This window comes from Periplaneta americana, chromosome 6 (genome assembly GCF_040183065.1).
Source record: "Periplaneta americana isolate PAMFEO1 chromosome 6, P.americana_PAMFEO1_priV1, whole genome shotgun sequence".
Classification (NCBI taxonomy): domain Eukaryota; kingdom Metazoa; phylum Arthropoda; class Insecta; order Blattodea; family Blattidae; genus Periplaneta; species Periplaneta americana.
Genome location: NC_091122.1, coordinates 67342715 through 67358443, shown reverse-complemented (window position 1 = coordinate 67358443; position 15729 = coordinate 67342715). Strand labels below are relative to the sequence as shown.

Here is a 15729-nt window from a genome sequence, read left to right as displayed (position 1 = left end):
GCACAATTTTCGATATTGTAATCGATCTGTCACAATTTTGTAGAGAACATTCTGCGACAAATGTGGAAAATTCAAGGAAAGTGAAGAAATTGTGAACCTCCTGTCCTCGTGAATTTTTTCATCGACAGCATGCACCAAATAGTCATTGATCAAAGATGGCTGACCGGTATGCTGCTCGTCATGCACAGAGACGTGGCCCTCGTTGAACTTCCTAACCCATCTCCTGACCATTCCATCACTAATGGCATCATCACCATACACCTTACAAAGTTGATGATTAATGTCAGCTGGTTTGATGTTCCTCGCATTCAAGAAATGGATAACAGCATCTGAAGCTCTGAAACTGCATGCACAGCTTGCCTGAAGACTGAAGAAGAAAACACGCATGCGCAAAATAACGATTTCCAGCGATGCGACGGCTATAATTGAAAACGGAACTTACTTTAAGAACATGCCTCGTATGTCTAGAGAAAATAGGCTATTTGTACTGAAGTACCTTCATAGAAAAAATTTAAGACATTGTTTGTTTACAAACGAACGGAAAGAATGTTTTTGTGCTAATGAAAAGAGATACAGTCTTTTAAGTCTGCTGTACTCATTGTTGATTTTATCTGTATGCTATTTCTCATTTTGAAAATACCATGAAATATGAGGTTTTCTTTCTAAAAATTCACTTTGTCTGAAGATAATAGACTTAATTCTACTAAAGAACCTTACATTCAAAACATCGTTTATTACATGGGGATTTCAGGAACATTCTTGTACTAATAAATGGAGAAAGCAGGAATAAGAAATGACAGTAGGACTCAAGGCAAATGAGTTACTTATTAGAAATAATTGTCGTTTCAGTTTCAAAGAAGTAGTCAGTTTTTGTTTTTATTGGTCATGTGTAGAAATAAATGAATATTAACTATGTATGTAACAAAGAAATGTGGGGGGAAAATTGCACACACAGAAAGGAAATAAAGTGCGCATACATACACGTATGTAAACAGGAAAAAAAAAGTCTTACAAGAAACGAAATACAATAACGCATTGACAATGTCTTATTGACTACAAGGAAAGAAAATAATAAAAAAAACATTACTATAAACAAAACAAAAATGTACGGTGTAGCAATAATGACAAAAGATTACTACTTACTTATCTTACATTACTGATAAGAAAACGACAAAAAAATGAACAATAAAACAAACGAAAATGAAAATAAAATAATTTATGCTGTTATCAGTAGTGTTGTCAATAAAAGATAGCTTGTTTACTGATACAGAAACAGAGACTTCAAAAACATTATGGTGAATTAGGTTACACGTGTGTCAGGCATTTAATATTCATATGGGACACGTGTTCATTACGAATTGGTTTTCTGCGTGTGTTGCACAATTTTTTTATGTAATTGCTTTTTCTCATTAAACACAATGAGTAGATTCCAGGCCCCACAGTGTGCTTATTTCCCACTAGTTCTATCCCTCCAATATTTACCATAAATTTCCAAAACTGTGGTGATCGATTTGGAATTGAAGAACGTGTTGTCAACTAAAGCCAGTTCCTTCAGGAAAATACGCCTTGTTAGGGAATTTCTTGTATTGTCACTAAATATATTCTGGCTGTTTATGCCAGCATTATTTATCATTGTAAAAAATACTACTATAGGCCATCTACGAGTTATTCTAGACACAGAGTACTGGCTTTTTAGTTCCCCCTTTTATGAGATTATAGGATGTTATAATCTCGGATTTATGTTGATCCCCTAATTTGTCTATGCTTTCAGCATTATATGTATTTGACAGAAGTAGTACATTCTTTGATTTTCTGAGTACATAAGAAACTATGTCCCTCTCTGTGAAAACGCAAGCATGTTGGTGCATACTGGCTTGTCATTGACACTGATAAAAATTGGTGGTATTTCTTTCTTATTTTTATACATTGTATCTGCATCATAATCCACAGTTAATTCCCGATTTACCACGAAAATCGTCTGTAGCTGCATTTAGATTGGCAACAGGCCATGAGTGTTTGGCCAAACGCATAGAATTGGAATATATCAGTCCCCTAACTGCCCATTGTGCAACTCAAACCAAGAGATGGATTCGGAACACCTCAAAATCTGTGCTTCAGTGGCTGACCATGATAATATCTTTGAAAAATATTGGAGTGCAAGAGGTCAAATGAATTTGTCAAACGCCTGGCATTAGAAAACAACAACAACATATCAGCAACAATGGTATTTTGCTGGAGAAGCTCAGTTGCTAAAAGTAATTATTAATTTCTTCCTGTATTCAATGTAGCAGCAACAATTCGTTTCAGTACACTACTAGCACTGTTTTACAATTTATAGGGGCCATCAGGCTGTTGGCCAATGTAAATTTCTAAATTGCTGACATAAAATGTACGAGCATCATTGAAAAAAACTCGTTTCACAAACACATTCGATCCAGGTATGCTCAGTATTAAACATCTGAGTCTGTCGGTACTACATCTATCGACAGCAATATCAATTGTAGCAATGAGTGATCTCTGCAGCTATCGATTATAAGCAATGGAGTGATCTATGCAATAGTACCAATGTGAAAATCCCAGTGATAAAATAACAAAAGTAATATAAACTGTTACACAGTATTTTACTATTACCCAGTGCCAAATTCGAAATAAAGTAAGAAAGTGTTGTACAGGAGAATAAAAAAAAATGTAAGGCCACATTAGCATCCAGAAAAGTTAAGAATACGGGAAAAACATACACCCTGGCAACATTAGCATACATTTTTTGTCATATTTACTGGCTTTATTGGGGGTATACATGTGAATACTGCTACAGTCGCAATAAATGGAAACTATGTCTACATTTCATATAATTTCTGTGCAAGTATCACAGAATTAAAAAACATGGAAATTGATGTAATTCTCAGTGGCGGAAATATGAAGTAAATTATATGACCCACAAATTTGTAAAAAATTCATTTCCTAATTTAAGTTCCAAACTCCATACATTACTGTGATAAAATTATATGTTAATAGGAAATTTTCCTTTTTCACTTCTCAATATGCTATTTCATATGAATTCTAAATAATCATAAAAGGCAGTAAAAATTTTTTCATTTTATTTCCTTGCACATACTTGCTTCATTCATTCCTTGTCACTGATCTTGAAATACCAATTGGCAAGTTGAGTATTAATATTTACCGAATAATGCTTTTCCATAGCTGTGTACCTTTTTCATTAAGTCAAGGTTTTTAAATTAACATACACATTGTCAAAATGCTGAATTTACTGTTAAGTGGGACTCGTGTTACTTAGGGTTGTGTAGTTCCCATTGTATGCTAGAAGCATCTTAGAATATCATGCAAGGTGAAGTGGAATTCGGACCCACATTTATAGCTGTTTTGTGGCTTCTAGGGGTACATTTAATATACAGGCTGAACCATAAGTAATGCCGTTAATTTCTGGGGGTTATTCTTTGAGATATTTCAAACAAAAAAAGAGGTTTAATATAATTTTGCTCTTTTTTTTTTTTTTTTTCTTTTCGAGATATAAATGGTTTTATATGAAACATTTCATAGCGTGTTTTGGGAAAGCCATTAATTTAATTACCCATATGTTCAATCAATTTAAGAAAGCAGGGTATTGTGATAAATCATTGAAAGAATTTTAATTTTGTCTTTTAAATGTGCAGAAATTTGATCTGAACAACTGTAACACTTTAAAATTGCTTTTCAGAATGAAAAGTTACTTTTGTTCAGATCAAACTTTTGCACATCTAAAAGACAAAACTAAAAATATTTCAGTCATTTATTATCATAATACACTATTCTCTTAAATTTACTGGGTATATTGGGAATTAATTCAGTAGCTTTCCCTAAACATACTATGAAATGTTTCATATAAAACAATTTTTATCTCGAAAAGGAAGCAAACACGAGCAAAGTTGTATTATATTTTTTTGTTTGAAATATCTCAAAGAATAACCCCTTGAAATAAATGACATTACTTATTGTTCATCCTGTATATGCCTTTATTAGTTGTTAAATTGTTTCTAATGCGTTACTAGCCATTTTATGACTTCAACATAAAAACTTTCTGATTAAGAGATATCACCATCCAAGAATAAGGCTTATGGCCCATCTCATTGTCACACTTTTTGAGGATACAAACATTGGGACTCCCTGGCCATGTGTTCAGCATAGCACAAAGTCACTCTTCAAACAATTAAAAAAAAAAGCAATAACAGAGGTATACACCTAGGCGTATTGGAGGGAGGTACAGTCCACTCTCCTGCCACAAATAGAACCTGTTAATGTGCATAACTATTACAGTAGAGCATCGATTATCCGAAACAATTGGGAACGGGGTGTTCGGATAACTGATTTTTCAGATAACCGATCATTTATGAAAACAAATTGTACTGGTGTCTTAGGAGCAGTATGAAAGAAAGAGACACTGATATTAAACATGAAACTGTACATACAGTATATATTTTGTATCACACGTCTTACAAATAACATAGAGAACTGACTAGCCTAGTTTGACAAGTTCAAAATGATCATTAAAGTAGGCATACAGTTTAGGAAAAGCATTTTTTTTTTTTTTTGCTTCAGAGAGCTGAGACTTTTCTTTTTTTCTTTTTTGCTAAATCTCGCAAACAGCGCTAATGAAACTTCTACATGGTGCGCATGCAAATTTGAATTTGCCAACTGGAACTCTTTTGGTTAACCGATGTTTCGGTTGATCAATATTCGAATAATCGATGCTCTATTGCAATTAGTTTTACAGTTATAATTGTAGTTGCAGATCATAGTGATTTCTCTGTAGTGATTTCTGTTGATTGTACAAACTGCTTATTTCGGAGAACTTCAATATATTTATTATGTTTGTTGCAAGATTAAAAGTTCAGGAGTCTTGAAGTGATTTGAAATGGCTAGTCGAAAGTTTTACAATGAATATATTAATATCATCAGCTTTATGTGCAAGAAAATGAAAGACAGTTATAGTAGAATATTGCTTCGTTATAAAATTTACGAAAATATCATTGTCTTTAGTAAGAGAAGTAGTGTATAATTAAGATAAGAATATTTGTAATCTTTAGTCATTTTAACATGCAAAGGTTCTTCATTAACTTTCATAAAAAAATAAAAACAGAAGCATAACAGATAGGAAAAGCTTTTTATTTTATTGGTTATCACTACCTTCTCTTTAATAAACCGAAAAGCTATATTTATATGACAATAAAAACGTTTGTTCTTGATAAGTGTAATGTACGTACTGGCGACATTACGAAACTTTATTATGCTCCAATTAGCAGTAGTTTTGTCACTGTAATTATGTGGTCTACATGCTTTAGTATGAAGCCCATAAACGTAGGATTAGTTTTTGTATGTTCATTGGCCTGTTTCCTTTGCCTGTTTGCTCTCATCCGTAATAAGTTAAAAAAAATCGCCAGTTTTCATACATTTTGACACGTCATGCAACTCATCATTATGTTGTTTTTATTTATTTATTTAAATTTGGCTCTTAAATTATCCTGCTGGATCTATCTCTGTATAGAGAGAGAGTATCTAGGGCGTTTATATATTGTGACATAATGTCTAATGTACAGGGTGATTTAAAAAAAATGTTAACACTTATAATATGGCACTTCTGGCATAATAATAATTATGGCATAAGCGGGAGATTTAACACTTAAATTGAATTTGTTTTACTTGTAGCATGGAAAAACATACATAGAAACAATACATTTCTGGACATGGATTCCCATTCAAAATGTTATCTACTCAGGCCCTCTACAAGCCCTAGGAGTTTGTAATGAGAATTTCGAAACACCCGATATAATTGTGTGCATGCTATCATTAATAAAAGTTATATTATTAGCAATATCTGGGGAATTATGGATTGATAATGGCACAACCGAAGCTGGCCCCACATGCATTGCTTATGCTTGCATTCCTTGCCGGGAGTTGAATGGGATGCTCTGTATTACTCCTTCATGGAATACCATTTCAGAAAATTGGGAATATATTCAAAATATCTATTAGAAAAATATGTGTTCACTTTTATATGCACTGAAATTTTCTTTGTATTTGAGTGATTACAATAGTTTTTATGCATAGAGTGAAGACACAGGGCAGATTTGATTTTCATAATGTTTGTATACACAATAGAGACATCTCCTATGTAAATCTGTTTTGCTGTTAATACCATTATGATATTGAGAGATACTGTAATGTAGAATTCCAATATGATATTGGAATAAATTATAATGTAGAAAAATGTTTTTATACTATAGAGTAGTTCAAAATAAGATTTATCAAATGGAAACTTTTTTGCCTCTACGCAATGACGAAATATTGTACCTCATAGGCCTGTACTTTCTATTTCTTAATAGTGAATTCTATACTTCATGAAGACATTTTCATATATATGTACATATATTTTGTAGTTACTGTGAGTGATTACTTTTTTCTTTTAATGATGACGTTTTACTGATAGGTGCTAAGATTGTTAAAACAGTTTTAGGACTGCTTGAGTATTTTGAATCTCCTTACTTTTATAAATGAAGTTTAAGAAAATTTCTCATTGACCTGTTACACTGACCATCAGTTATAAAGGCGACCTGTCTCAGAGATCACATGATCTTGTTTTATTCAGTTGCTAGGCACGAAACTAAGTATCTGTAGGCCTACTTCAATTGTATTCTACTTGTGAAAGCAATTTATGTGCTGTCTCAGACTTGTCTGTGAAACATACTGTACTATAGCAACTTGAAATTAAGAAAATTGGATTACACAATGAAAAAAAAACTAGAAGTAGGAAACAGTCGGTAATCATGCAAGAAACAACTCTACAAGCCTTAGGAGTTTGTAATGATAATTTCGAAACACCCGATATAATTGTGTATATGCTATCAGTAATAAAAGTTGTATTATTAGCAATATCTGTGAAATTATGGATTGATAATACTGCAGTGGGCAGTAAATTATTAAATTTGATCGGTCACAAGACCATGTGATTGTATATGCACAGAAACTCTCTGGACTTGGTCGTCGCCATATCTGATTGTCACTATAAAATGTGAAGTTTTGTTTATGTAATGTAAAAAGAAAAAAATGGGTGCTCACTTACCGGAAGAAATTTGTTCGACACTTTCAGATTTGTATTATAGTATCACTACTTGTCCTCATTTCCAAATTGATCATCAGATAGTGTTATTTACCGCTAAAGCGCATTATTTCATTGTATTGCTTAGATTGAACCTGGAAATAAAATTCTGCGATGCTTGGGAAAAGCAGCATAAGTCAATTTCCACAAAAAGTTTTTATTAGTTTATTGACAACTTACAGAACATCTGCTCGCTTGGGAAAAGGGACATAGAGCGTATTCCGAATCTCACCGGACCGGTGGACATCAATGACGTCACACTGCAGCGAAATAGGAACAAAACTACTGGAAGGTTCAATGGCCATCATGGCGGCTGTACAAGTTGTTGCATGTGCTGCACTAGCAAGATTTTGCGAAATTTCCATACTGTCATCTCGTTCAAAGAAAAGCGAGCATAAACAGTTTAGTTCTTGAACCAATAGAAATATCTGATCCAGTGACATGTTCGTTCATAAGCCATTAACATAGTTTTTTTTACGTTGTGTTCATTACAAAACAATACAGCAGAAGACACTGCCATGACACAACAGTGCATGATGTCATTCGTCTGCTAATTCCCGCCCTATACAAGAACCAATCAGATTCACTGTTGGTGGCTGATTCATACTGCCACCACCTCTGCAAGCTGATGGAACTGGTGTGACACCGGTGGAGCATCAGTGACATCATCATAGACATTCGGAACACTGTGATGCCATCAGATTGCTCAGCGCTGAGATTCGGAATGCGCTGATAAGTAATTCTCCCATTAGAATAATTCATACAGAAGAAAATCAAATCGACATAAACCAGTCTGAAGACAGTTTTTTCCTTCTCCTGTAATATTAACATTTTTGGCTTGTGCCACTTTTCTCGAGCACTACAGAATTAATAGTTCTGTAACTTAAATAAACTATAACGAACATACCTGATTAATTCATTATTTTCCCAATCTCATCTTATATATTCTTTTGCAATTTACATTGCTATAATCCCAATTTCATAAACTGTAAAGCTCTTTATACTGTTGGACTAACAAAATAAGCCTCGTGTCATCCATTTCATTTCTTCAATTTTACCGAGATTGAAAACCTTGCAATCGATATAATTGTCATGACTTTCTATATTTTCATCATGGACCATATGGAAATCCATTTAGAATTCTCTGTACAGAATCCAGTCATGTGGGCAGAGACAATACGGGCAAGTGGGCAATGCTGTATTTAAAATAGTGCAAAGAATAAAACTCCGAATGTGTCGAACACATCCATTTTGATAAGTGAGCGCCTATCTTAAGAGTTACTTTGTACTACATGTATAAAGATAGAAGAATCTATACTATACTGTAATAGCTACAAAAATCTATAACCCTTGTAATTGTTTTAGTTGTTTTTATTTTGGTGGGGAAAAAAACAGAAGTAGACTACTTAAAAATCACTGTTTGGTTTCTTATAACAGATGACATATTTAAAAATACATTGGAAGTTTGGTGTCACGAATATTCTTTGTAATGAGCTTGGCTATTGGCAGCAATTTATATTAGGTAATGCACAGCTGTGTTGAGCACTAAGTAGCCATTGCAGCTGAAGTAGCATCATTAAATGAACCAAGTACTGTATTGTTAGAAAGGTAGATACCAGAAGCTTACTAGCTTTTACACAAGAAATATACCAATTCATGCACAGTTTTGTGGTTAAGTATATTTTATATAAAATGCTGTGACAGGGAATAGCAATATATATTGTGCACATTCATTTCATTTCGTTATATTATCATTTGTTGAACCTCGGATGTTCAGGCACAGAAATAATTTATATTTTAGGCGCCGAAAATAAGCACTGAAAAAAAAACATTTAATCACTTTCAAAATTTAAAGTAGCTCAGTTAGCCGAAAGGCTAAAGTGTCGGCTTTTCATGCTGGTAACCCAGTTCGAATCCTTTAGGATCCATCTGGAATTTGTAGTGGACAAAGACTGTGTTTGATGGTAACTTTTTGTGGGGCACTTCCGTTTCCCCTACCAGCATTTCAGCATTGTTCCATTAATCATCATATGGTGTTATGATGCATCAAGGGCAACACTGGGGTGGCTGAAAGAACTACAAGCTTAGGCATGTAGCTCAGTAGATGGGGACACTTGGGTGAATGATGAAAATGAAGTGCGTGCCATGAGTTATATATATATATATATATATATATTAAAATACTAGAATTTAAATATTTTGAAACAATAATGAAATAAGTTACTTTATTAAAAAAAAAAAAAAAAAAAGCGAGAGACTTTGATTGAATCTAAATTCCAGTTAATGCTGTCTCCTATAATTTCTAATTATTTGGGGTTCTAAACTATGCCTCTTGTTGCTTAAAATAATGTTATAAGCCAAAAAATAACATTCGACATGCATTGACACCACAAGTGTGTAAACAAATATTGATTGAAATTTTTGGTTTATTGACTCAGGAATGGAAAAAAAAGGCAGTTGCCTGAACGTTCGAGGTGTATTTATCATTTGAGTGATGAAATTTTCTAAATCTGTTTTGTATTCAAATAGTGCAATGATTTTATAGAGAAAGTTTGTAACGTTTCGAAAGAAAATCTATGTATAGAATTTCACGGAAATTGTGTACAGTAATCAATATTCATAATATCGAAAAACCTATGTTAGCATGTTTGTCAATCTGTCTTTGTATAGTCTTTTCTCCTAAACCATTGAACGCAGCTTTTGTTAATGTTCAATGTTTAGGAATAAATTAATATGAAAATTTACTTAAACATAATAAAAGAAACTGCGACAAAAATGTCACAAATTAAATTTACTTGAAATCAATTTATAATAATAATAATAATAATAATAATAATAATAATAATAATAATAATAATAATTTAAGTACAAAATAATATTTAATGCTAATATAGTTCTTAATTACAGAAATATAAATCAAATCGAACATTTTTTGCAAACAAAGGTTTCAGGCTGTAAAAATGTTTCTGTAAGTTATTTCAGACAATCAGAACAAATTTACGTAGTTGAAATGATTGTTTGATCATCAGTTTGCTATGAGAAAATTTGTCATTAAAAGACACTGCTTATTTAACTCCTAATTCTGATGTATGTATCGCAAAATGTATTTATAATGTCAAACCTTATTTCAAAATAATATTTCCTATTGTTTAATGAAGAGTTCTTCAATGATACACTTACACATGTTAGAGGAGGGAGATAGGAGGGCATGTCTGCTGTTTGCTTATAATGTTATTTTTGTTGCATTGTTTGGCATTTGTTTTATCTGCATCTGAATTCGCGTTCTCCTCCTCAATAATTTTATTGCACTGTAATTTGAAGTAAGTACATGCAAGAGAAATGCTATTAATGAGTAGTGTGCCCATGATACTTAGTGTTGCTACTGAGAATCATTATAATTAAATTAACATCCTAAAATGCGCTATTAAATTCTTTATTTATTATTTTTGTTAATTACTTTATTTCAAAGGGATTTTTAATTTTGTGCATAAAACATACGTATTTATCAAATTGCAAATTGTTGTTGACTTTATGTAAAGTTTTCGTTTTTATCAAGAAAAACAATGTGTAGTTTTCAGTGAGGTTTGTAGAAATGGAATGAAGAAATACAGTATTAATTTAATTTTAAAATGTAGCAGTAATATTTAATCTGCATACAGCACTATGCAGCGATTTTGTCAAAGTATTTTACTTCAACATTCCTAGCTTCTTTGCGTGCAAACTGCAGCTGTTCAACTTGTTTTTGGTACGTTTAGGAATTATCTTCTTAGAAATGTGTTTTTAATTTCAGAGATAATTAAAATGTGTGTTCATTAAATTGCATACTTTGATATTAACAAAGTTTTGATTTTTTTGTACTGGTACTTAAAGTTTTGTTACTTTTTTATGTAAAGAAGAGGTTAATATTTTCTGTTATTAGTGAAATATAAAAATATGTACGTAAACACTTTGAAAATTATATGTTTGCATGAAAGTTTATTTTATTATATTTCGATATTTTTACTTTTATTTTTTTCTTCATTGTTATATATACACTTTTAACACTTAGATATTCACTGATTAACTTGCAACTTCTTTAATGTGTTAACTTTTTAGGAAATTATCTGACTGACTAGTTTCGAAGTGTAATCCTTCATTGTCCAACACTTCGAAACTCTTATCCAGCAGAGTATCATGTAATGGCATGCTAACTTCGTATATGAAGGAGGCCTGGAATTTAAAATATACTGAGATGGGAAATCGAAAAAGATCATATATTAGATGGGTGCTGGAACAGGCTAGGTAGCCTATCCGTGGATTATAGAAAAATAATGCTAAGATTATAAGTAGGAGGTAGATGTTGATGGAAAGTTATCTTCTTATTTTTCATATTAGGACGATGCCTATTAATATAGAAATCCTTTCTATGTTAATATCAACATAAAAAAGTAGCTTCTTATATTGCATTTTTTGTATTTTTTTTTAAGTTTTTGAAATAATAGGTCATTTTTAATACTTTGAAGAACTTTTAGATCATTTGGAATGCATTTTACTTTCTTCTTTACCGATAGGTCTGTTAAATCATTTTATTACCAAATAGGTCAGTAGTAATTACCTATTGAATAAATGAATAACAGTGAAGTTTGAGTTTTATAGTGTGGAAATACTCTGAAGTCCATCCCGCATTCCACTGAAGTCTTCACTTTACACAATGGAAATAATTTAAAATGTTTGCAGCAGCTTAGTTTAGGTGAGGACTTTGACTGCTATTCTTTTGTTGGTACGAGGGTGTGTTTAGAATTTATGTTTGAAAGGGGGAAACTTTCACCATATCCTGGACAGGACGTTGTGTCCTCAACATGGTTCAGAAAGGATGTCTACTGTAGTAGACAGTATTTTTAACACAAAGATTGCAAGAATGCACTCTGCGCCCACAATTTGTCTTGTCATTCACACTCCCTCATCTGGAAGATCTGGTAACAAAAGTGAGGAGTGGAAGGAGAAGGAGAAGGAGAATGAAGGCATTGACATGGACCACCCCTGATTGAAACACGTTGTAAACCCTCATTAAAATCTATAGTTTTCCTTTAAAACCTTCATTTTGTTGCATGTTCTTTTCCTTTATCTCAGCCAAATTCCAGGAAGTTGCCTCCTTTCTCCGAGATTTGCAGAGCAGTCATTGAAACAAGGTGGCTAATTTTTAAGAAGTTGTGGTGCGAGTACGATGAATAATATTTAAATGTCATTTTCTTTTAATTTTATGTCATTTTCCATTAGTTTTAGGGCATTTTAACGATCATTTTAAGTAGATTTTTAGGTAATTAACATCCGCCCCCTAATTATAAGTGACCCTAGTTTTTCCCTGACTTCATGTTGGTAACTGCAAAAATATTATTAAAATTTCATTACTTCATACTGTTCTGTCAAGGGTAGGTTTTCACTGCAAACCCAGCATTTTCTAATCTTTCCTATTTTTCGTCTTCTTTCTCTCCTCATATATGTATCTTAATGTTGTATTATCTGATATTTTCTTCTGCACCGAACTTTTCTTCTGTTCACCATTCCTTTCAGTGCATCCTTCAGTAGGCAGTTTCTTCTTGATCAGTGGCCCTGGCAATTTCTTTTTCTCTTCCTGATCAATTTCAACATTATTCTTTCTTCACCCACTCCTTCTAGAACAGCTTCATTTCTGTTTCTTCTTCTGTCTCCATTTCATATGCTTCAGTCTTCTCCAAGTGTCAAATTTTTCTAGTCATTTCCCTTCACTTCGTCGTAATATCCATGTTTCTGCTCTTTACAATGAAACATATCACACAAAATACTTCACTAGTCTCTTCCTTAGTTATTTTTCTAGAGGTCCACAGAAGATGCTCCTTTTTCTGTTAAAAGCTTCTTTTGCCATAGCTATCCTCCTTTTGACTTCCTGGCAGCAGCTCATGTTGCTACTTACAGCAAAACCTAAGTATTTGAAGCTGTCCACTTGCTCTACTGCCTAATTTATAATTCGCAAGTTTACCTTTATTTTTCTTTCAATAAGCATGGTCTTCGTTTTATTTGCATTTATCTTCATCCCACACTACTTCTCACAGTTGTCATTTAGCTCCAGTAGTATGTCCCTTAGTATATTCTCCTCTTCTGCTAAAAATGCCATATCATCACCAAATCTTATGCATATTATTCTTCCTCATGCTATCACCCCTCCCATGTTCTGAAAATAGTTCTTCACTAAATCTTCTTAAGTAGATTTTGAACAGGCTAGGTCATAAAGGGCATCTTTGTCGCACTTTTCTCCTTATTCTATTTCCCTTTGGAATTTCTTTTCCTGTCCTGATTTCGACTCGTTGCTTCATGTAAAGGTTACAGAATAGCCTCCTCTCTTTCCAGTCCACAAGTATTTTCTTCAGTATCTCTATAAGTTTATTCAAATCTGCTCTGTAAAAAACCTTTTCCAGATGCACAAATACTACAAACACTTCTTTATTTTTCTTTAAGTATCTTTCATTCATTGTTTGCAGTAGTCCAATTGCATCTCTCGTACTTTTTCCCTTTCTGAAGCCAAACACTCTTTTTCCAACTCATCTTCCATCTTAGAATATAAATGTTGATTCAGTATTTGCAGGAAAATCTTTGCCGAGTGTGATATCAGGCTGATAGTTCTGAACTCATTACATTTCTTACCTTTATTTTTCTTCGGTATTGGCAGTAACACTGACTTCGTGAAATTTCCAGGCCATTTGCCTTTTTCATATAATTCATTGCATAATGATAGAATTTCGTTGTTTTCTTCACCCAAGCATTTCACTAATTCAGTGGAGATTTCATCAACTCCTATTGCTTTCCCACTCTTTATTTCCCCAAGTGCTGGTTTCGCTTTTTCTCATAGAATAGAAGATCATTTTCCGTCTTTTGATATGGCTGCTTCGTCTTCTACAGCTAACTCATCTCGACGATTCTCAGTCTCATATAACTCTTTCACATATTTCGCCCATTTATCCAGTGTTACTTGTTTGTCTATTATTTCATTGCCACTTTCGTCTTGTATCAGCCACATGGATTTTCTCTACTTATTCGTCAAGTTCAAACATTTTACGTCACGGTACATTAAATATACCTTCGGAATATGCATGGTAAGACTTTCCTGTGTTAATTTCAACGTACCTCGTTTATATGTTTCGACCTATTTATGGATCATCTTCAGAACTGGTCGTTGTTGGTCTTGGCGCTACTTGTTCTGTTTCCTGTGAGGGTGTGTTCCTGTGGTATAGTGTAGAGTCAAAGAGTGTGTATGTTTTGAAGTTGAGTTGTGTGTTGAGAATTTCGTTGGGGTGTGTTTTTGTGTGTGTCTGTATATTTCATATTGTTCTAGTGTGATTAGTTTCTGGCTTTTTGGTTGGATCTGTAGTATTTCCATGTCTGTGTTGATGTCTCTGTGGGTGCGGTTAGCATTTGTGATGTGTTCTGCATATGTGGAGGTGTTTTGTAATTTTGTTATGGCTGTGATGTGTTCTTTGTAACGTGTTTGAAACGATCTGCCTGTCTGTCCTATGTAGAAGTTGTTGAAGGTGTTACGTTTGAGTTTGTATACGCCTGTGTGGTTGTATTTATTTGTTTGTGTTGTTTGTGTGTTGAGATGTTTTTGTAGAGTGTTATTTGTTCTGTATGCGATGTTGTAATTTAATTTCTTGAATGAGGTTGCAATTTTGTGTGTGTTTTTGTTTTCGTATGTTAGTGTGATGTATTTTTTGTGTTCTTGTATTTGTGTTGTATTCTTATGTTTTTTTGTGATTATGTTTTGTCTTACGTATTATGTTGTCTATTATGTTAGGGTTGTATCCGTTTTCTTGTGCTATGTATTTGATTGTGTTTAGCTCTTCGTTGTAATCTTGTCGGTTCATTGGTATGTTGAGTAGTCTGTGTACCATTGTTCGGAATGCAACTTGTTTGTGTTGTGTGGGGTGGTTGGATGTGTTGTATATGTGTGTTGTTGTTGTGGGTTTTCTGTATACTTTGAATGTGTGTTTGTTGTCTACTTTTGTTATTGTGATGTCTAGAAAATTTATGGATTTGTTGTTTTCAGTTTCTAATGTGTAGTGTAGCTTTGGGTGTATTTTGTTTATGTGTTGATGTAGGTTTTGGATCTGAAGATGACCCATAAATAAGTCGAAACATGTAAACGAGGTACGTTGAAATTTAACACAGGAAAGTCTTACCATACATATTCCGAAGTGATGCAGTGTTAAAAGTTGTGTAATCAAGATGTATGCTAAATATACCTTCTTTTTCTCTATATATCATCTGTTTCCTTACATTTGTTACATTACGTTCTTTAATTTATTTAACTTTAATAGTCATTCTCATTATAAATATTAAACCATTGGCAGTGGAAGGAGCCAATGTTGATGACAATGACAGTGGTGATAATTTAATGCTGATGTTATTGTTATTCTGCTGCTGCTTTTGAAAAATGAAAAAAATTGTTTTGTTAAGTTTATTCATAACATCAAATCTACAGCTAATTGAAGAATTTGATAATTTTATTGAAAGAAACTCAAATTCTTAGCCTCAAATAAGATTTAAGATCTGTTACTGCTGTGTTAATC

At 33.0% G+C, this 15729-nt stretch overlaps 1 protein-coding gene across 1 annotated transcript in view; it reads left to right on the top strand.

Moving 5' to 3' along the window:
- Positions 1 to 15729, top strand: part of Remo (Remoulade) — a 180364-nt gene that overhangs the window by 111850 nt on the left and 52785 nt on the right. The gene's annotated exons all lie outside the window — the stretch shown is intronic.